At 47.9% G+C, this 21724-nt stretch overlaps 1 protein-coding gene across 10 annotated transcripts in view; it reads left to right on the forward strand.

Annotated features, from left to right (window-relative positions):
- The window catches only part of CRACR2A (calcium release activated channel regulator 2A), a 165652-nt gene that overhangs the window by 58947 nt on the left and 84981 nt on the right, over positions 1–21724 (forward strand). For 4 of the 10 annotated variants that reach the window (XM_047787800.1, XM_047787799.1, XM_047787803.1 and 1 more), the window contains one exon: positions 6004–6241. The exons of 1 other annotated variant lie outside the window; for it this stretch is intronic. The gene's annotated coding sequence lies outside the window, so the exon portion shown is untranslated. Of the gene's footprint in view, positions 1–5; positions 108–6003; positions 6299–21724 lie in introns of those variants that run through there. 5 more of the 10 variants (XM_047787798.1, XM_047787805.1, XM_047787808.1 and 2 more) reach the window with 3 other exon arrangements.

Below are 21724 nucleotides of genomic sequence, written 5' to 3' on the forward strand. Positions count from 1 at the left end.
TGAGGAACTTGGAAGCTAAGCAACTCGTTCCAGGTCAGACAGCTGCTCAGTGTAGAATCAATCCAAGTGCGGGCACAGGGACAGCAGAGCTGCCTGCTCTTAAGAGGGTGAGTCAGGGGACCCTGGTGATGATGCTTTGTATCGGTGGAGACAGCAGCGCACACGGCAGTCCACACACTGCTTTTAAACCTTTACAGCAATGCAGTGAGATGAGTGTTGTGCTGGGTATTATACACCTGCTGGCACATAGGAAATGAAATTATGACTTGGTCAGTTGTGAAATGCGCCATGACTATGGTATAATTATTGACTCTAATTTTCAGGGGAAGAAAATAAAATCAGAGAGTTAAGTGGCTTGCCTGGGGACACATGGCAGAGTAAAGATGCCAACTCGGGTCCTAGAACCTCCGAACTGGTGCTGTTTGTCTCCCTGACATCAACAAGGGGAGACTGGTTCTGGCTTATCTGTCCCTTCCCCGACCCTGTCTCCCACTCACCACCAAGGTGTTGCCAAGTGAAAATTAGGCAGAGATTCTAAGGTAGACTAAGCTCAGTTTCCTTAGCTTGGCTTTCTTGTCGTAAATGGAATGGAGATTGAAGTTAGGGATGGGGTCAGGGGAGGGGGTTTGTCAGTCAGCATTGGGCTTGGGTTGCAATGGCTGCACCAATGGGTCCTTTGTCCTGCTCCCTCCTACTTGGCAGAAGATCCCTGGGAAGGGGTGGCAGGACAGGCCATTTTGTCCCCTGGATGGACCAACGTGGATTTTACCATCTCCTAAAACTGTGAGCACAAAGTATTTTCAAGTTGTGAGTTAAGCTGGAATCCAGGGTATATCCCCAGGCTTATGTGTACACATGCAGTGTGTATAAGATGAAGTCATAAATCCTTTGTTTGAAAGATCTTAGGCTCGCTGCTGAAAAGATGAAAAGGCAAGAATCAAAGCTCAGCTCTGCAGGGCAGACACATACAATGTGAAAAAATACCTGAATTCTATCTTCTACCTGAAGCAGCTGGAGACGAATGTCTTATTTACTTGCTTGTTTATTAATTTTTGAAGCGATAAGAAATTAACATTTATTTACACCTTCTAGATGCAGGAGCTATTTGGGGAGCATATTATATTTGGGGTTGCTTAATTATTCCTCAAAAAAACCTTGCTTATGAATTTTGAAGATGAGGCTGTGAAGATTCTGAGAAACTGACTTGATCCATGTTTCCCAGACAATGAGAAACAACAGCAAGATATGGAGATAAATACGTCTGACTCCCCACTGGTGTTATTTCCCCGCCAATAGACTCAGAACATCTATTTTCATTGTCTTTGTTTTTCCTTCCTTCTTTAATCTCAGATCTTCCATCTAGAATCTCTTTCCTCCTGTCTGAAATACTCCTTTGAAAATGTTCTTTAATGAGGGCCTGCTTGTAGCAAACCAGTTTTGTTTATCTGTAATGTTTTCATTTCTCTTGTTCTTAAAGAATATTTTCTTTGAGCCTAGAATTCTCAGACGACAGTTACTTTCTTCCTTTAATTAAAATATAGCTGATTTATAGTGTTCTACATGATTGAAAATGTGCCAAATTCTATACAGCACAGTGACTCACTCATATATATATCTACATTCGCTCTCTTATGTTATTGTCCATCATGTTTTATCCCAAGGGATTGGATATAGTTCCCTGTGCTATGCAGCAGGACCTCACTGCTCATCCATTCTAAAAGTAGTAGTTTGCATCTACTAACCTCAAACTCCTAGTCCATTTCACTCCCTCTGCCTCCCCCTTGTCAGCCATAGGTCTGTTCTCCATGTCTGTGAATCTGTTTCTGTTTTGCAGATAGGTTCATTTGTGCCATAGTTTAGATTCCACATGTAAGTGATAACATATGGTATTTGTCCTTCTCGTTATGACTTACTTCACTTAGTATGAGAATCTCTAGTTGCATTCATGTTGCTGCAAAAGGCATTATTTCATTCTTTTTTATGGCTGAGTAGTATTCCATTGTATAAATGTGCCACATCTTCTGAGTCCATTCATCTGTTGATTTGACATTTAGGCTGTTTCCATTTCTTGGCTGTTGTGAATAGTGCTGGTATGAAACACATGGTGCATGTATCTTTTTGAGTTGTGGTTTTGCCAATGATGGTTACTTTCTTTTAGCATGTGGAAGGCATCCTACCTTGTAATCATTGAAAGGGAACTCATCTTTTCTCTTTGGCTGCCTTTAAGAATATGTGAGCCTCTATTTTTCATGTGTCTTAAGCACTCTTTTCTGAGTCTTTGTCTTTCTAGGCTGCATTTGTTTAATTTATTTTGACCTAACTTCTAGTTCACTGCTCCTTTCTCAGGCACTATCTATATACTACTAAGTCTGTCCACAATTTAGAGTTTCAGTTATTTAGTTTTTATTCTAAAAATTCTCTTCTGTCCAATTTTTTTTTTTTCAAATCTTCATGGTTATTTCTCACTCTCTCTCTTTTTTTGGTTTGTTTTTCTGGTTCCATGTTCATATTTGCCAGCTCATCTTTAATTTCTTTAATTACATGATAGTCATTATTATAAGTCAGAACCTGAACATTCCATTACCTGAGGACATCCCTGGCCAGTGAACTCCTCCCTTTCTTGACAGCTCATCAATGCTTTTAGAAATATTGTTTTTTATCTTTTATACAAGATTTTCAGTGGAAGGGTCAGTCTAAGCACTTAGCCTGCCATAATGTGGGAAACAGAAGTCCAGCATGTTGATTTAATATTGACAAAATAATGCGAGGGCAAAGAAACCCAATGGAGGTTGGCCTTTGGGCCCTAGATGCCTGCCCTCTACTGAATGGATTTTGTGAATAGTTCATGTGGTGTCTCAGGGAGGACAGTTGTTCTTCTTGACAGCCTCCCCCAGAGGACATGACACCAGCGGTAGTGTGACCAAACCAGAAGAGGAGAGCGTTAGGAGACCTCCTCTGAGAAGGAGTCATTTGATCTCTGGGGGTGTCCAAGATGGATGCAGAGGGGACCACTGAATCCAGCTGGCCTCCACCTCTCCTTTTCCACGTTTGCCACATCCAGCGCCTCCAATCTCTTGACTCCACTTCTAGAGAGTTTTGGCATCCCTTCACCTGTACCTACTCACCTGCCCCGACCCTAGTCAGGACATGCCACCTCTTGCCTGGACTGCAGTATTCCACTAGCTGGCCTCTGTGTATCCATGCCTCCCCTCCCCCTCCCTCCTAAATTCCTTCCCTACAAGGAGCCCAAGTCACCTTTTAAAATGCAAATCAGATCCTGTCTCCTAAAGCCATTAAAGCGTGGCTTCACTGCTCTCCCCAGGTTCCTAGCCTGGCCCTTTTCAGTCTCATCTCTGGCTGCTCTCTACCAGGTTTTTTTTTTTTTTTGTCTTTTTTGCCTTTTCTAGGGCCGCATCCGAGGCATATGGAGGTTCCCAGGCTAGGGGTCTAATTGGAGCTGTAGCTGTCAGCCTACGCCAGAGCCACAGCAACGCAGGATCCAAGCCGCGTCTGCGACCTACACCACAGCTCACGGCAATGCTGGATCCTTAACCCACTGAGCAAGGGCAGGGACCGAACCCGCAACCTCATGGTTCCTAGTCGGATTTGTTAACCACTGCGTCATGACAGGAACTCCCTCTCTACCAGGTTTAAACCATTCTGCCCACCTTGGTTTCCTTCCAGTTCTGAGCAAATGACAGCTCCTTCTCTCTGGGGATGTTGGCACCTGCTGTTCCTTCTCCCTGGAGCATCCCCTTTCCTGGTTCACTCCTACTCATCCTATAGGACCCAACGTAAAAGTACCCTCCTTTCCTACATCTTCTGTCTGTGTTAGCCTTGCTGCTCTAAGTTCCCTCCAGCAAGCATTCTACATGTCTTCATGTCTTAAGCAGAACATGGACCTGGGTTGGGATCCCATCCCTATTTGGTGGTTTCTGTTCGTTGTGTGAGTTCCCCTCTACCTGGTAGGGTCATGTTAACTGGCATCTGCTGGTCACCGTGTTCCCAACACAAAGCACACATTTAGAGAATGAGCCTACGAAAGAACCTGGCTTCTGCCTCCACCCTCTGCTGCAGCTGTGCAGCCTGTGAGTTCCTCATCGTCCATTCTGGTCTTACGTGAAGTTAACTACCATTGCTAAATCCAGTTTCTTTTCCATTGTAATACCTGCCACCTCTACATTTGAAACTGTTGTCAACCCTCTATTTCCTTAAACATTCTCCAACTTTCCTCATCCTCTGGTGTGAGATAACATTCTTTCCTTTGTTTCCTTCTCTCTCTCTAAGCTCTGCTTTGAGCCTCCTTTGCTGTTTGTTGTTGTTGTTGTTGTTGTTGTTTTTGTTGTTTTCCGCTGCCCCCATGGCATATGGCAGTTCCTGTGCCAGGCATCAAATCTGAGCTGGAGCTGTGACCCACACCAAAGCTGCAGCAATGCCAGACCCTTCACCTAGCACTCGGGGCCTGGGCTGGGCATGGGATCAAACTGGTGCCTCCACAGGGACAAGCCAGATCATTAACCCACTGCACTACAGTGGAAACACCACTTCCTTTGCTGCCTTGCTTGGGGTGTGTGTTCAAAGCCATCATCCTGCATGATTTTAGCCCTCAGTCTCACACCTCCTAGTCTGTGGCTACCCTACCCTTTACCTGTGTCTCCAACTATCACATTAAACTGGTGAAGTGCCAGCCTGTGTGTCTAGCAGCCCTGACCTCACTGCGCAACCCCCGTCCCTTCTCTCCCACCGCACTCTGAAACACCTTGCCCTTGCCCTCCCACAGACACCCTGACCTTCCTGCTTCCCAAACGGAGCCAGTTACCTTCCCTGCCACATTGTGCCTCCTCCCCCATTTCCAATCTGTCTGAAGAGTTCACCACTGACCTAACCTCTGAACCTGGAAGTCGTGGAGGCATCCTGAGACCTCTGCGGGCTCCAGATCCCACGCCCAACTTGTCATCATACTCTGCCTCTTGATTCTGCCCCTGGTTCTCCCCTGTCCGCACCACCAGCCCCTGACGGCCGCCTCTGCTGTGTGTCTGAACCATCACAGACCTGGGTCCCCTCCTTCTGGCCTCGTCCCCCTCCAGTCCATCCCGAGCACTGAAGCCAGAGATCTCATCCCAAAGAGCAAAGCTTAATCCTGCCACTTTCCTGATAACAGAACAAAGCTTGATCATGCATCTCCCTTAAGAGCCAGGAAAACAATGCCAGAGGCACTCCCAGAAGCCCCTCTCCTTTCCCCAGGACCAGAGGTGGGTCTGGAGCCCAGCCCTCCCCAGCCTCTGGCAAGGGCCTATGCTTGCTTTGACTGGATATGGTCCTGAGCTGAGGCTGAGGTCACCAACCCGGAGTGGTGAACAAAGTTGGAATCTTGTTGGAAAGGAAGAAGGGAAAAATGGACATTGCTTAGGCAGATAACAGAGGGGTTCCTTCAAAACCTGACCCAGACTCCAGCTGGCAGTTTATTTCAAAAGTCCCAGAGGATCATCATACTAAGTGAAGTAAACCAGACAGAGAAAGACAAATACCATATGATACCACTTACATATGGAATAAAAAAAAAGGCAAATGAATTTATATACAAAACTGAAATAGACCCACAGCTGTAGAGAACAGACTTGTGGTTACTGATGGGGAAAGGGTGGGGGAGGGATTAATATAATTAATATTTACTGTGTGTAAACTAGATAACCAACAAGGCCCTACTGTGTAGCATGAGGAACTCTAGTCACTATTTTGTAATAACCTAGAAGGGAAAAGAATCTGAAAAAAATAGGTACAGGTGTATGTATAACTGCGTCACTTTGCACCTGAAACTAACAGAACCTTGTAAATCAACTATACTTCATTTAAAAAAGAAAAAAAGAAAAAGAAAGAAAGAAGGGGAAAAAAAGAAGTCCCAGGAGAAAAACGTAGTGGCTTTCAGGGTGTCCTCTCCCTTCAGGTCTATAGTGAGTTACTTGAAGCCAAAGTGAGACCTTCCTTCTGTCTGTTCCACCTCAGGTCCTGCTCTGCGCCCAGCTGCCCTTCAGGACACTGGCCCGGAGCCATGGTCACAACACCGGGCTGCTTGTCAAGGGTGGGGCAGTGGTGACTTGCCAGCCTTCCTCCAAGCCCAGTGGGGCCTCCACCTGGCACTCAGCACAGCCACAACTCTTCTGCAGAGAGAGCTGCACAAGGTGCCCTGGGCGGCCAAACCAGGGACAGGGCCCCAGAGGAGCCCCAGCAGAGTGCAGCCAAGGTGAGCTGCCTCCCCCACCCGACCCCAGGCGTGTGGCTGGACGCGAGGCTTCTTATGGTGAGAATCGCAGCTTCTCAGAGGCGCGTGTGCTGGGAGCAGACACCTGCAGGAGGGCTGGGCTAGATGAGCTCAGTGATGACAGAGGAAACTCTGATCCTTCATAGCCCCTCTTCAAAGTTCCATTGGCTAACAGTAGACCACCTTCTGAGGTCCTGGTGGGTAGGACCTCACCACGCCTCTGTGGAAGGCATAATTCAACCCAGGACACTAAGCGAGCTGATTCCAGTGACAAGATGAGGACATGCACAGGACTGAATACTTACTGGGAATACTTACTGTGTCCCGGGGTGCAGGCGGGAGGGTCAGGGAGAAGAATCAGTGGGGCCATGTCCTCTGGTCTCTGGCATCCTCCAGGGAAGTTGGTGGAGCTGGGCCCACTGGACAGGCCATGGCACTGTGCCTGGTGGAGGAATTTCCCATGCCCATCGCTCTGCCTTTTTTATAGGACGAGAGGGGAATGCGAGTTCTCACTATTCTGCAATGTGTTAAGATTCCAACTTTAGCAGTTCGAGTCGCTGTGGAGGCAGGGGTTCAATCCCTGGGCTGGCACAGGGGGTTAAAGGATCTGGCGTTGTTGCTGCTGCAGCTTAGGGACTTGAACTTCCATGGGTCATGGGTGTGGCCATAAAAAAAATATAAGAAAGGGGGAAGAGGCCTTGATGGGGGGGAATAGTCCAACTGGGTTCCCCTCTTAACTTGGGAGGGAAGTGGAGGAAGCCCAGATCCTCCTTGGAGGGCTGCACCCCTTCTCCTAGGAGCAGTGAGATGGGCCCAACCAGCTCACTGCCAGACCACCCAGAAGGTCTTCCAGGTGCCAGATATTGAACAACCTGTGGGTCTCCAAACCCAGTACAATGTGGAGCCCATGCTGCTGACTTTCTATCTCCCCCATTTGGGACCTTTAGTGCGGAGGTTGTAATGCAGAGGCTGACAGGCCATGTGTACCTGTGGAAGTGTGTTGTTCACAGAGGCTGGCGTTCACAATGTTTTCACATTATTTTTGGAATAAGGACTATATTCATGTAGTTCAATAATCAAATCACTGCAGAAAGTTATCTAGTGAATTCTTCCAGCCTCCATCTGCCTGTCCTGCCCCTTCCCCAGCAGCCACTTTTATTCGTTTCTTATACATCCTTCTAGACTTTCTTATTGTCAGCACAAGGCAGTACAAATATATAGTCTGCCTCCATCCTATTCTTCCTTACATAATTATAGTATATACACTATACACACCTTTTTACCTCGCTCTTTTCACTTAATTGATCTTAACCAATAGGAAAGATCCCTATTGGCATGCTGAGAGCTTGTGCCTTCTTTTTTTCAGGGCATAGTATTTCTTTATGCATATTGCTATGAACTTGCCTCTAAGAATGGCTTTTGCTGCATCCCATAGATTTTGCATGGTTGTGAGTATTCCATTGTATAGATGCACCATCCTTTATGCAACCAATCCCTGCTGATGGATGTGGGCTGTTGATAGTCATTTGGTGCTTATTGCAAGTAATGCCACAGTGAATAAAACTGCCGTTTGTACTGTACCTGAATACATATGATGTTTAAACATTGGAAATAGCTTTGAATCATCCCAAGGACTGGAAACCCTGGGTTCTAATGACTGTATGCCGACAGCCGGTTAGGTCCCTGATGCTGGGACCAGCCTGCCTCCATCTGTGGCCTTCCCCTCCCCGCCTCCTCCATTAAGGCTGAATGTTAACTCCACTGAGCACCACAAAGGTGCTGCTTTTCTCATAATAGATTAAGAAGGAAGGAAATCAGTGTTGTATGCATGTCTCTTTGAAGTGGAATGTGAAAGCCAGGAGGCTGTCTTTCCAGAAGAAAGGGAAGGATAGAAGTCCATGTGGCTGTGATTCAGCTTCATTTGCACTGATGGGTCAGCCCCTCTGTGTTATCATCTGAGCACCTGAGTGCATCCCTGCCTTGTTACACCCAGGCCTTCTTCTCAGCTCAGCGTAGAAGGGAAGGAAGTCTGCTCACAGGTTGCTTTAGCTCTGCTTGGGCTGCCTTGGCTGCTCAGAGACCAGCAGTAAAAATGACCAAGAGAGTCCAGAGTATTATTCCATTATAGGTATCATCTCTCCAGAGCCCCACAAGGACATGCTATTCCTCTTCCTGTTTTATAGATGAGAAAACAAGTTGCTTGGCCAAGATTTATAACCGCAGAACTAGGATCTGAACCCAAGAATTTCTGGCTTGAGAACTTTTTTTTTTGGCGTTTTAGGGCCGCACCTGCAGCATATGGAGGTTCCCAGGCTAGGGGTCGAATCAGAACTATAGCTGCCGGCCAACACCACAGCCACAGCAACAGGTGATCCAAGCCGCGTCTGTAACCTACACCACAGCCCACGGCAATGCCAGATCCTTAACCCACTGAGCAAGGCCAGAGTCATGGCAAAGATAACAACTTTGAAAGAGGGCAAGCTGGTGACAAACCCCAAAGAAGGCATATGAAGAGCCTCCCTATTGTTTCTCTTAATCAAGGCATTGGCTCATCCCTTGGGGTCTGTCACATTGTATAGGAAGGCGTTGACTTTGTCACATTGCATACAAAGGGGTTGGCTTTGCATCCCCCTTTGCTTTTTCCTCCCCAAACCTCTGTGGAGTGACTTCTGCATGCCAGGCCCCATGCCAGGTTTGGAGAGAAGATGAATGAGCCACAACCGGAACCTGTCGGTAGAAAGCTATAGTGCCACCTGATACGTGGATGTGTCAGGCTGGGTCCTGAATTTCTTTTTTTTTTTTTTGTCTTTTGTCTTTTTTTTGTTGTTGTTGTTGTTATTTCTTGGGCTGCTCCCGCGGCATATGGAGGTTCCCAGGCTAGGGGTTGAATCGGAGCTGTAGCCACCGGCCTACGCCAGAGCCACAGCAACGCGGGATCCGAGCTGCGTCTGCAACCTACACTACAGCCCACGGCAACGCCGGATCGTCAACCCACTGAGCAAGGGCAGGGACCGAACCCGCAACCTCATGGTTCCTAGTCGGATTTGTTAACCACTGCGCCACGACGGGAACTCCGGGTCCTGAATTTCTTGACGAAAGACACTCATTTACTGTGGAGTAAGAAGGTGGGTGGTTTCCTGTCTTGGGTCCACCGCGGCTGGATGGAGGAAGGAAGCCAGGCCCGGAAGTGGACGCTCTGGGTTTAGGCGTTGAGCCATCCTTCTGCCCACAGCCCGGAGTAATGCTGACCGTGGCTGAAGCCCAGAGGCTGTGGGCTTCTTGAGAAGGGCTCGCAGAGTTGAGAGGGGGCCGGAAGGGGAAGCCTCCTTTGTCCCTCACTGCTTCCCAGCTCAGCAGTTCTTACTCCTGGTCATTTGCTGAGCAGCTGAGCTAGGCTGCCTCCCCCAGGGGCACTTATTCTGGAAGCGAGGGTTCCACTAGAGGGGAAAACCCCCTTCCCTAGTGAAGGACTAAGCCCGCCAGCCTGAGGGCAGGGGACAGGGCCAGGGGGGCACAGGTCATAGGTCCTGGAATTGAATCTTTGAAATCACACCTCAGCAGAGGGTCTGCAGGGAGTTTTTCGTCTTACAGGGAGGTGTCTATTTTATTGTGGCTGTCTGTCTTTCATCTCAGCAAGTTTGCAGGCGTCTAATGAGCATGTGGCTATCTTAGAATAGCTGCGGGGGGCAGAGGGGTTGCTTTTTGTTTATCCTTTCTCTGAGTGTGACACTAACCACAGCAGCCTCCAGGCAGGGGAGAGGGAGGGAACCAGTCACTCCTCATCCAAACCCTGTGACCTTTGGTGCAGCTGGATCTGGTGGTGAAGCTGATGTGACAATGGGGGTAAACACGCCCAGGTGATGGCCAGGCCTGTGGCCTGTGCTTCTGTGGATGAGCAAAGGGAAGGAGTTGCTTTCTGGTTAAAAAAGGAAAATTTGGAGTCTTGCAGGAATTTACAGGCCACAGGCATTTCTAGGGCCACAGCTGTGTGGGCATCCTAGAGAAGAAACACACCAGCCCTTCCTGTCCTCAAGGAACTTAGTGACAAGAAGAGGAGATAAACAAGGATCTACTGTAGAGCACAGGGAACTGTATTCACTATCTTATAACACTCTATAATGGAAAAGATTTTTTTTTAAAGAATATAGACATATACACGGCTATATGTATAACCAAATCATTATGCTGTACACCTGAAACTAACACAATATTGTAAATCAATTATATTTCAATTAGGAGTTCCCGTTGTGGCTCAAGGGGTTACACACCTGACTAGTATCCAGAGGATGTGGGTTCAATCCCTGGTCTCACTCCGTGGGTTAAAGATCCAGCATTGCCATGGCTGTGGTGTAGGCTGGCAGGTGTAGGCTGGCAGCTGTAGCTCTGATTCGACCCCTAGCCTCAGAACTTCCATATGCTGCAGTGCGACCCTGAAAAGCAAAAATAAATACATAAATAAATATTATAGTATATTTCACTTTTTAAAAAAGAGGAGCAAAATACACAGTTGACCTGCCCTCTGGGGCTGCTTCCTCACTGGAGAAATGAATGAGGTTGGCCGTGGTTGGTATTTCTAATGGGGTCGATCCTGCTCCCTAGAGTCAGTGAAGAGCTGACTCAGCTGGGAGTCTGGTTACCAGGAACATTCCAATTCAGTAGGTCTAGTCCAAGGCTAAAGAGTCTGTGTTTCCAGCAGACTCCAAGGACCACAGTGCTCTGAAGGTTGAAGCCCTGGAGGGCATTTTGGGCATGTGTGGGGGGTGGCTTTGAGTTGCCCTTGGTGTTTACTGGGTGCAGGTTAGGGACACTTTCCTAGTGAAAATCAACCCTGTTGCTGAAGAGTTGTCACCTGTCCTGCCAAACTCAACCCAATCTGAATAGAAATCAGGGGTTCCCTTTTCCATAGGAGGACTGAAACCTTGCAGAGAAATTATGTCCAAAGCCCAGTAATTTAGGAGATGGTCGTTTGTGGAAGAGATGCCTAAATGGAATAGAGACAGAGTCTTGAAGAGATTGGATAATTTCCCGACTCCATGCTTTCTGTGTGTAGAGCGTTTCCAAACATGCCCTTAACCGAAAAGGGTTTCCCTGCAACCTGGAATTACTGCAAAGGCAAGGGAGCCTTTGTAACAGGAGGTTCGAGACTTCATCTAAGACACGTAGACCTGGGACACCATACACCGTAAAGGAGCAGGGACACACGAGATGTCACCATCGCGATGAACTTTTTATAAAAGCTGTCTTGGGGGAGGTCCTGTTGTGGCTCACCTGTAACGAACCCCAAGTAGTATTCATGAGAATGTGGATTCTTGTAGTATCCTTGATCAGTGGGTTAAGGATCCAGCATTGCCGTGAGCTGTGGTGTAGGTCACAGATGAGGCTCGGATCTGGCATTGCTGTGGCTGTGGCATAGGCCAGCAGCTGTAGCTGTGATTTCACCCCAGCCTGGGAACTTTTATATGCTGCAAGTGTGGCCCTAAAAAGCAAAAAAAAAAAAAAAAAGGTGTTTTTGAAAGTTTATATTCATATATATATATACACATATATATTACAATTATTATTATTATTATTATTTTGTCTTTTTGCTATTTCTTGGGCCGCTCCTGCGGCATATGGAGGTTCCCAGGCTAGGGGTCTAATCAGAGCTGTGGCCGCCAGCCTACGGCCAGAGCCACAGCAACGCAGGATCCGAGCCACATCTGCAACCTACACCACAGCTCATGGCAACGCCGGATCGTTAAACCACTGAGCAAGGGCAGGGACCGAACCCGCAACCTCATGGTTCCTAGTTGGATTCGTTAACCACTGCGCCACGACGGGAACTCTGCAATTATTATTGTTGTTGTTATTTGTCCATGCCAGAGGCATGTGGAAGTTCCCAGGCCAGGGATCGAACCCATGCCACTGCAGTGACCAGAGCCATAGCACTGACAATGGCAGATCCTTAACTCACTGAGCCACCAGGGAATTCCAAATATTATAATTGTTTCCTTGGGGTTACCTGTATTTTTCACTCTGACTCTGATGTTCTTACTAAAGATCTACCAAATGACGTCTTTCTATCCAGCCTCCTTTCCCCAGGGCCTCAAGGAAAAGGCTGTGGTTTCCAAGGCTTTTTTGATGCTAAAGACTCAGTGTGAGCCCTTCCTCGCCCCACCTCCCCTGCCGTGGGGTGGGTGGAGTTTGCAGATCAAAGCCCTGTCTTCCGTGTTACTTTGTCCCCGTCTCAGCGTAATAAAGTATATTTCATTCTACTTGTATACAAGGCCGAGCCCTTTCACAAGAAGAACACACTTCCTTGTTTTCTCCCCTTCCACACTCGTGATTTAATCTGGCAGGTCTCCCCTACCTTAGTGTAGGTTCTTTTCTTCCTGTTATGAGACACAGACAGGTCCCGGGGTTTACTTCTCACCCTAACCTTTTTTAATCCGTGGTCCTCTGTTCTTGCATTTCCTTGTGCTCCTCACATGAATGCTAAGTCTAATCTTATCCATCGCGAGGAGGTATGAGTCTTGCCTGCCTCATCCTGTGTTCCAGGCCAGTCAAGCAAGAGTTCTTCCTTATTGAAATGTCTATTCTTTTGTTAGGAATGGCTTCCCCTTTTCTCCTTTGTATTCCAGTTAGAGCTATAGGATGCATAGAGGTCAACTGATTTTTCTAGGAGTTTCATTTCAGGCAGTTAAAGAGGCCGTTTCCAGATACGTGTTATATAAAGATAGGTGGTGATTGCAGAGGGTGGAGCACTGCCCGACTGAAGGATCTCCGAGGTCTCTGACCTTCCTGGTGCAACATTTCAAAAACAGTAGATGATGGTGTGATCTGTGAGTACATTGAAAATAATCCCAGAGGAGAGAGCTATTGGTGAAAGCTACTATCACCCATTTGTCTGCTTAATGAGACATCCTCTAAGTCTGGAGCCTGGGTTGTCTCCAGGCTTGGGCTTCAGAAACTGGGAACCTCTAGAAAACAAACAAACAAAAAGAACCCCTCTCCCCGTCGCACACCTTGGCCTCACTCAGGATCACTTGAAACCGAATCTCCAGAGTGAGGCCAGGGATCTGGAGTCTGAAAATGTCCATGGATGACTTTGATGCACAGAGAGGGTTGTGGTGGGGTCTGTGCCCCAACCACCAGAACCCTGGAGCCCGTCAGAAGAAAAAGCGTTTTCGCAGATGTAATTCAGCAACAGAGCTCCAGGTGAAACCATCTCAGTTATCCAGGGGGGGCCCTAAATTCAATGACGTGTGTGCTTACAAGAGGCACGCGGAGGAGAGACCCAGAGAGGAGGAGGCCTTGTGAAGACAGAAGCAGAGACCCGAGTGATGGAGCCGCAAGCCAAGCGCCTCCAGAGGAGTAAGGAAAGGCTTCTCCCCAAGTCCCCAGAACACGACCCGCCCTGTGGACACCTTGATTAAGGACTTCTGGCCTCTAGAATGTGAGAGAATACATTTCTGCTGTTTGAAGACATCTAGTTTTTTTTTTTTTTTTTTTTTTTTTTTTTACCAGAAGGCAGCCCCAGGAAAATAATACTCTGCCTCTAGGGTGGATACGGCATGGTGATTTGGAAGGAATGTAGGAGTTTTTCAGAAATGGAAGCAAAAATGGGTGACAGCGGGGAGGATGGGCAGGACCCTTAGATTAGGGCAGCTTCTAAGAGGAGGGGACTCGTTGTGGAGAGAGCCCCCAGGGCATCCAGGGAGTGGACGACGCCTTTTCCTAGGAAACATGCACCTGTCTCCATTAGATGGTGAGCTCTCTGAGGGCACGGATGATGGGTCACTCACTTTTCATCCCTGGGACCTGGCACAGCACCTTGCAGTGGGGCCCTCAGTAAGCATCAGCTCAAGGGAACCACTGGGTGAATCCGCTTTGCTTGGGATGCAGCACAGAATTATTTCGAGGAGGCGCATTTGCTGTCCTGGTGCTTGCTGGTTGGCTCCAGTCACTGCTGGCTCTGCTGGGTGGCTGGGGAAGGGACTAAAACTCTATAATGATTCAGCAAGTGGCTGAGACCAGGGTAGGCGATTAAGCGTTTGCTACATCCTACGTCGGGGTGAGTTGAAAGCAGCTCTATCCCTCTTATTTGACTGAGGCCCTTTCTTACTTTGGAATGACATAGTTGATTTTGGCAAATCTTTCTTTATTCTTTCTGATCAAAAATAGTGTTGGCGTTTCACCGGGGGTGGGGAGAGGAGAGATTTTTCTTCTCTGAGAAATTGGTTTCGATTCTAAAATGCTCTTGCTTAGATTAACATTCAGGAGGCACTTGAGCTGGGGTTGGAGTGGAGCAGAGCGCACAGAGGGTTTCATGGGAGTAACAGCAGCAGAAAATGTTCACAGAATGTCAGGGTCCCTTCAAGGAGTACGTGGAAAACATGAGAGGCTGGTAGTTACGGAGGACTTTCCTTCTTTGGAATAAAATGTTGGAACTTCATCGGTAGAGACGGCAACCGAGCAGTAAAAGCAGGTAGAGGCGAGACAAGCTCATTTGCCTTCTGAGGGTTGTGTCTGAATATGGCAGAATGCTTGTTATTTAGATGTCTTTTTTCTTTCAAAGATATGTGGCAGAGCAGAAGCTCTTTCTAGAATTAAATATCTCCAAGGGAATTCCATTGCATGATCAAGGGAAAAGTCTGCAAGGTTTTGGCTTCTGATGAAAAGCGTCAAAAACCAAGTAGAATCAAAGGGAACCTTAAACAAACACGGTATTGACTTGGGTGATCAGAAGACAACCTCAGCCAGAAGGGCTCTTCGGGGGCCAAATCGTGGAGAGAAGAGCGTGGAAATATTTAGGCTCAGCCTCTGTCTCTAGGCCAGGATAAGGGGGTGAAGTGGATGGATTCCAGAGGTTGACATGGTGCAGAAGAGGAGCTTGGGAGCCTGAGGCGTGAGGAGGCCAAGTGACCTGTCCGAAGCTAGGACATTGGAGGTGATGGGAGGGGACATGCTTTCTAAGAAAATCCCAAATCCAGTTTTCCCTCTCAGCCCTACGTGGCCATGGAAGGTACAGGGATCTCATAGAAAGAGCATGCGTTTGGGATGCACTTGGTTTGAATCCTGCTGTCTTGGGACAAGTTTTTTATATTTTTTCCAGACTCGGTTTGCTCATGCAGGCGACTCCCAAAATGCCCCAGGCCCGTCCCCGTCCCCGTCCCCGTCCCCACCTCCTCAAGCATGACCTCTGGCTCTGGAAGCTCCCCTCCAGGCCTCACAGCTCCCTGTGCCCACACAGTCAGGGCCTGTCTGGGGGGAAGGGACGCTGCAGTAGCCAGAGCTCACATTCCAGACCAGGCTGTCGGCAGAGGGGTTTGTGAGCATATATGCTTTCTCACATTCTATCTACCACCGCAGAGGGAGGAAAGGAAGCAGGCGAAATCAGCTTTATTAAGCTTTGATTTAACCTGCTGTACCCCAAGGTTATCATCTCAGCAGGTAGCCCACCTACAACTTTATCAAGGAGACATTGCTCATCCCTCTTTGGGGAACTAGGTTATTCTTACAGTGCGTCTCATTTTGGACCGGCTGCATTTCAAGTGCAGGACAGCCTCCAGTGGCTTGTGGCCATTGTGTTGGACAGGGTGGTTCTGGGGCTCGGGAGCAAAAGTCTGCCATCTGCCCCAGCTTCACGGATGGCCCTGCTGGGACCCCAGCAAGGGTGGCCCCTCCCAAGGTGCTCTGACCCCACTGCTGATTCCACCCAGAAAGGGAGATGCCCGCACCCCAGGGTTCTACCCTGGTCTGTGGGTTCAGGCGAAGAAATGACAAGGAGCTGTCCTGTCTGTAATACTTATAATAGTAATAACAGTAACAGTAATAATAGTAACTGTCCTGTCTGTAATAATAATAATAGTAACACTAACAGAATAATAGTAACGGTAATAAAAGTAACAGTAATAATAGTAAAGTAACTGTCCTGTAATGATAATAATAACAGTAACCATAATAATAGTAGCAGTAACTGTTCTGTCTATAATAATGATAGTAATAATAATAATAACAGCAACAGTAGTAATAGTAACAATAACTGTCCTGTCTATAATAATAATAGTAATAATAATAATAACAGCAACAGTAATAACAGTAACAATAACTGTCCTGTCTATAATAATAATAGTAATAATAATAATAACAGCAACAGTAATAACAGTAACAGTAACTGTCCTGTCTGTAATAACAGCAACAGCAATAGTAATAATAGTAACAGTAATACTAGTAATAGGGCAGGCAATGATATAACCAGTGCTTACTGAGCACTAAGTGTAGGGCAGGCCCCAGGCTCAGCCCTTGGGGTGCGTCTGCATCTTATTTTCTTCACGCCAGCTTCACCAGCTTCAGAAGGAAGGTCCTGATACCGTCCAAGCTGAGCAGGGGAGGAAAGGGGCTCAGAGAAGTTAGGAACTTGCTGAGGGTCACACAAGTAGGAAGCGCACACCCAGGGCTCAAACTCAGGGCTTCCTCAAGACAGAGCCTCACCTCCTTAAAACAGAGAGAAGGCGGATGAGATCGCAGGAGAACCCGGCTTCTCCAGGCCTCCCCTGAAGACTCTCTTCCTCTGCTGACAGGCCACGCTGCTTAGCAGATGAAGCTGTCCCTGTGGGTGACTCAGTGTCCGATGGAGGGGTGCTGGGGGTCGCCTGGCACCATGGGCCCAGCCCTCCCCCAGCCGCTGTCCGGGAGCAGTAACTGCAGGCACGTTCTTCTTACTAATAAGACCGCACAGCTCGGGAAGCCGCTCAGGACCCTCCTGTTACAGAGCTGATGGGCGCGCCTTGGCCTAGTTTACGAACGTCCACAAGCACCATAGGGGTTTGCTGTCGTTGCAGCGTGGTCATTCCTATCGCCATCACTGAGTCAATGGTGTGACCGTTCACCGCAGCCCATGTCACCGCAGAGGCGCCTGAAATATCAGACGGCAAACGGGGTACTTGATGCGAATGATCTGCTCCCGATGGGTCCCAGGCTCTGGCAGGTTTGCGCTTCTCCCATGGACGGATCGCAGTAGAACCTGACATGCAAGTGAGCTAATTAGCCAGGCGTTCTTGGCCTTTGCCAGCTTGCCCTGTGTGAGATTACCTTTATGCTCAGCCTTGGGTGGCCTGGCTCTGCGGAGCAGAGTTGGAGAGACACTTAGAAACCCTCTGATATGACAGAGGAGCCAGGAAGTATGAGAGGCCGGAAGCCAGGCACCAGAGCCTGGAGGAAAAAGGGCCCCCAGGCTGTGCTGCAGCCTCCGGGGCATCCTCGTGGCCTTGCTAAATGGGATGACCTGGGAGAACACCCAAATCCCATTCCCTCCCCGAGGGCCCTTTCAATGCTACCTCCTGCCCCGAAGCCTTTCTTCCATGTCACTTCCTCCAGTCCCATCCCACCTCTCGGGTCCTGTGGTGCCGAATGGCCGCACCCTCACCTCCACACAGAGGCCCCCGGCTTGCGTCGCGAGCTGCTGGTTTTCCGTACGGCCGTGCCCCTTCTTTCTGTGACTTCTCCCAGTGACAGTCACGAACTGACTTGCGACATCCCTGGTGATGTGCTTGGTAAGCGCCACTTTATTCCAGAAAAGGGCTTCAGGGGCTGTTTCATCACTGTGAATGCGCGAGATGTCCTTAGTTAAGTTTTCATCTGGCTTCACGCGCTGCCTCTCCACCCAGAACACACACCCTTTGAGAACTGCCGCCTTGTAATCTCGGCCTCCAACAAGGACATCTGCCCCATTTACCTTGGGGACTTGGGGACAATATACCACTCCATGTGGAGGAAGGGCCAGTGCCTGGATGCAAACAGCTCCCTCTGATGCTAGGCATTTGCATAATCCTCTTCACTTTTATTTCACCGCAGTGACCGTGACCTGCAGCGTATATTCACTAATTTGTTAAAACCCCTCTCCTGCAGTGAGATCTTTTTGGCTCTGTCCTGTATCCTGAGACCCAGTTCAATATGAAGTCTAGGACCTGGTAGGGCCTCGGGAAGGACTGTAGTTTCACACATGCACCTGTGAATCAATGAGCTTGGTCACTGCGGGAGAGGCAAACGGGGGTGGCGGGGGCCGGGGGAGGGAGAGGCAGGGGCGCGGATGCTCAGCAGCTTTGGGGGGACTTCAGTTGAAAGAGAACTGAGGTCAGTTACAGAAGGGCAGGGGGAATAACAGAAAATATATTGGCCCTAAAAAAAAAAAGGAGTAAAATATTTCAGATTTTGCAGTCATGTGGTCTCTGTCTCCACGACTCAACTCTGTCACTATAGCATGAAAACAGCCACAGACTCTATATAAATGAATGAAATAGATGTTTTCCAAGAAAACTTTACCCAAACAGAAAAAAAGAAGAAAAAAGAAAACACATCAGCCTTGAAGTCAGGGTCTCAAGGGTCAGGTATTTTCCTGTACTAAAGTTTATTTTCTATATAACCTTGAGAAAGTCTTGAGATGGCTGAAGGAGGTATTTGTTGTGAAATTGCTTTGTAAACCATAAACATAACACGGCTTGGCAGGATGTTATTCATCACCCTGAGATCTGGTCCCTGCCTCTCTGTCCAAATATATTCTTTATTCATTTGATTTATCTGGGCCAATCCTGTCTCTCTCTCTCTTTTTTTTTTTTTTTTTTTGCTTTTGAGGGCCTCATCTGCAGCATATAGAAGTTCCCAGGCTAGGGGTCAAATCAGAGCTATAGCTGCCAGCCTACACCACAGCCACAGCAACGTGGGACCCAAGCCATGTCTGTGACCTATACCAAAGCCATATCCCCGACCTACTGAGCGAGGCTGGGGATCGAACCCGAATCCACAGGGATACTAGTTGGATTTGTTTCCACTGTGCCACAGCAGGAACTCCCAAACCTCTCATTTTTTTAAAAAAAAGTCTCTTTCTTTTTTGCAAAAGTAACACATTGTAATAACAATACTATTAGAAGATTTAGAAGAAAATAAATCATCTCTTAAGATTACCATCTAAAAATAACACTGTTTGCACCTGATGGATAGCCTAGATGATTTATTTTTTTTCTAAATGAGTGTGACTAATGTTTCCCAGGTGTCAGCAGGTGGGCACAGCCAGGGCAACAGTATCTCTGTGTCCTCCTGGTGCCCTGGCTTTGCTGACGGCGCTGCCCAGGGAACCACTAGAGGGAAGACTCCCCATTTGGCTTCCATGGTCCAGGCAGTGAGTGGAGCTGGTAATACTGCCGGTGAGAGGGGCGACGTCCCTCCTGCCCTTTCCACCTCTGAAGACCTCCTGGGCCTCTAGAGTTCTTGTTTGTCTCTCTCCACTGGAATGTAAGTTCCATGAGATCAAGAACATGCTAGATTTGCCTACTGTCTCTGGCACCTAAAACAGTGCCTGCATGTAACAAATACTCACCGAATGAATGAGCCAGCACCCTAGTGCTACGCTGCCTCACTTGGGATAGAAAGCATTTGCTTCAGGTGAATTTGCCAGGGGAGATGTGGGGACACACACCCGGTCTGCCTGATCATTCTAACCCCCTTCGCCATCCCCATGGCTCCCCCCAATATTTCCAGGCATACACACAGGCCCCGGGACTTAGCACGCGGCCAAGGCATTCTGCTGAATCCCTCTCCAGGTTGGGTTCACAGTCGTAGCATCCGCAGCCGCCCCAGGCAAGGAGGCCCATCCTGCCCCAAAGCCTGGTCTTCCCCCCCCTCCCCCAACCTCACCTTATTCTCCCCCTGGGGGCCTTGGGCTCTTCTGACAAGTACTCTGTGTGTCTTTCTTAGGAAGCGCAGAGATTCTGGCCACAATTCTGCATCTTTGCCTTCAAGGGTGAGCTTCAGGGAGGGAGGCAGCATTTGTGGGTTGCATGCAGAGGGTTCTAGAGCACCGCTGAGAGCTGAGGCTTCTGCAGGGGGACAGTTAGCCCTGAGGCCACCCCCTCCTTCCCCCACTAGGCTGGACACAGCCTCCAGACTCTGTGGCTAAGCCGACTTCCCACCACTACCCCTCCTCCTCGCCTCCTCATCTCCAAAACCTGGAAGAGGATGGGACTGGGCCTGTGTGCTTCGGAGACATTGCAGTGCTAATGGGGCTATTGGGGTGCTTTCTCCCAATTTTCTCTAAATTGCTATAAAACACCTTCCACTGTGGCCCCAGTGGAAACAAGGTTCTTATCTCTGTGTGTTTCCCACATGGGATTCAAATCATTGGCAGCAAAGCATCCCCTAGACATGAAAGTTCCCCATCCTCTAAGGAGCCAGGGCCTGTGAGGGGAGTGGACAGGCTGCCTGGACCTCTCCACCTCCCACAGCCCTCAACCCAGGCCCTGGGCCGGAGCCCCTGCTGCTGAGGTTAATAGTCACGAGGATCCTCAGCAGGCGCTTAGATTCAAGAAGCTGAGTTCATCAGACTGGCCATTCCTCCTGCGCTTTCTGCAGAAGGTTTCCTTCTTTTATTCCCCAGCTCTGCTGAGATGCAATTGACACATAATATTACATACGTTGCGGGTGTGCAACAGAATGATGTGATATATGTGTGTGAATAGATGTGAGAAGCTTACCACTCTTATTTTAACACCTGTCACACATGGTTATGATTCTTTCTTGTGATGAGAACATTTGAGACCTGTTCTCTTAGCAACTTTTAAATATGCAATGCAGTGTTATTAACTACAGTCACATGCTGTACATGAATCCTCAGGATTTATTTATCTTAGAATTTGTGCCTTTTGACCCCTTTCATCCATTTCCCCCACCTTCTACCCCTATTCTTGGCAGCCACCAATCTGTGCTGTGCATGTTTTCAGGATTCCACGTAAAAGTGGGGTTATAGAATATTTGTCTTTGTCTGACCTATTTCACTTAGCACAGTGCCCTTCATTGCAAATGGCAGGATTTCCTTCTTTTTTTATACCTGAATTTTATATATAATCTCTCCATTCATCTGTTGATGGATATCCAAGTCATTTCCATATCTTGGCTTTGTAAATAATGCTGCAGTGAACATGGAAATGGCAGATATCTTTTTCAGATAGTGATTTTATTTCCTTTGGATGTATACCCAGAAGTATATCTGCTGGATCATACAGTAGTTATATTTCCAATTCTTTAAGGACTCTTATCCATACTCTTATCCATAGTGGCTGTGCCAATTTACATTCTCCGCAATGTGCAAGGGTTCCCTTGTCTCCACATACTTGCCAGCATTTATCTCTCTTACGCTTTCTCTCTGTTAATTTATAATTTATTGAATTTATTGATTAGATCTACTAGTTTTTTTTATGAAATCTTTGGGAGTTTCTCTCTATAAAATGATGTCATCAGTGCACAGACCATTTTATTTCTTCCTTTCCATTTCCAAATACCTTTTTTTTTTTTTTTTCTTGCCTGATTGCTGTGGCTAGGACTTCTAGTGCTATGTTGAGTAGGAATGGTGAGACTGGGCATCTTTGTCTTGTTCCTGATCTTAGAGGAAACACTTTCAACCTTTCACCATTGAGTGTGATGTTGACTATGGGC

The sequence above is a fragment of the Phacochoerus africanus genome, chromosome 7 (genome assembly GCF_016906955.1).
Source record: "Phacochoerus africanus isolate WHEZ1 chromosome 7, ROS_Pafr_v1, whole genome shotgun sequence".
NCBI lineage: Eukaryota > Metazoa > Chordata > Mammalia > Artiodactyla > Suidae > Phacochoerus > Phacochoerus africanus.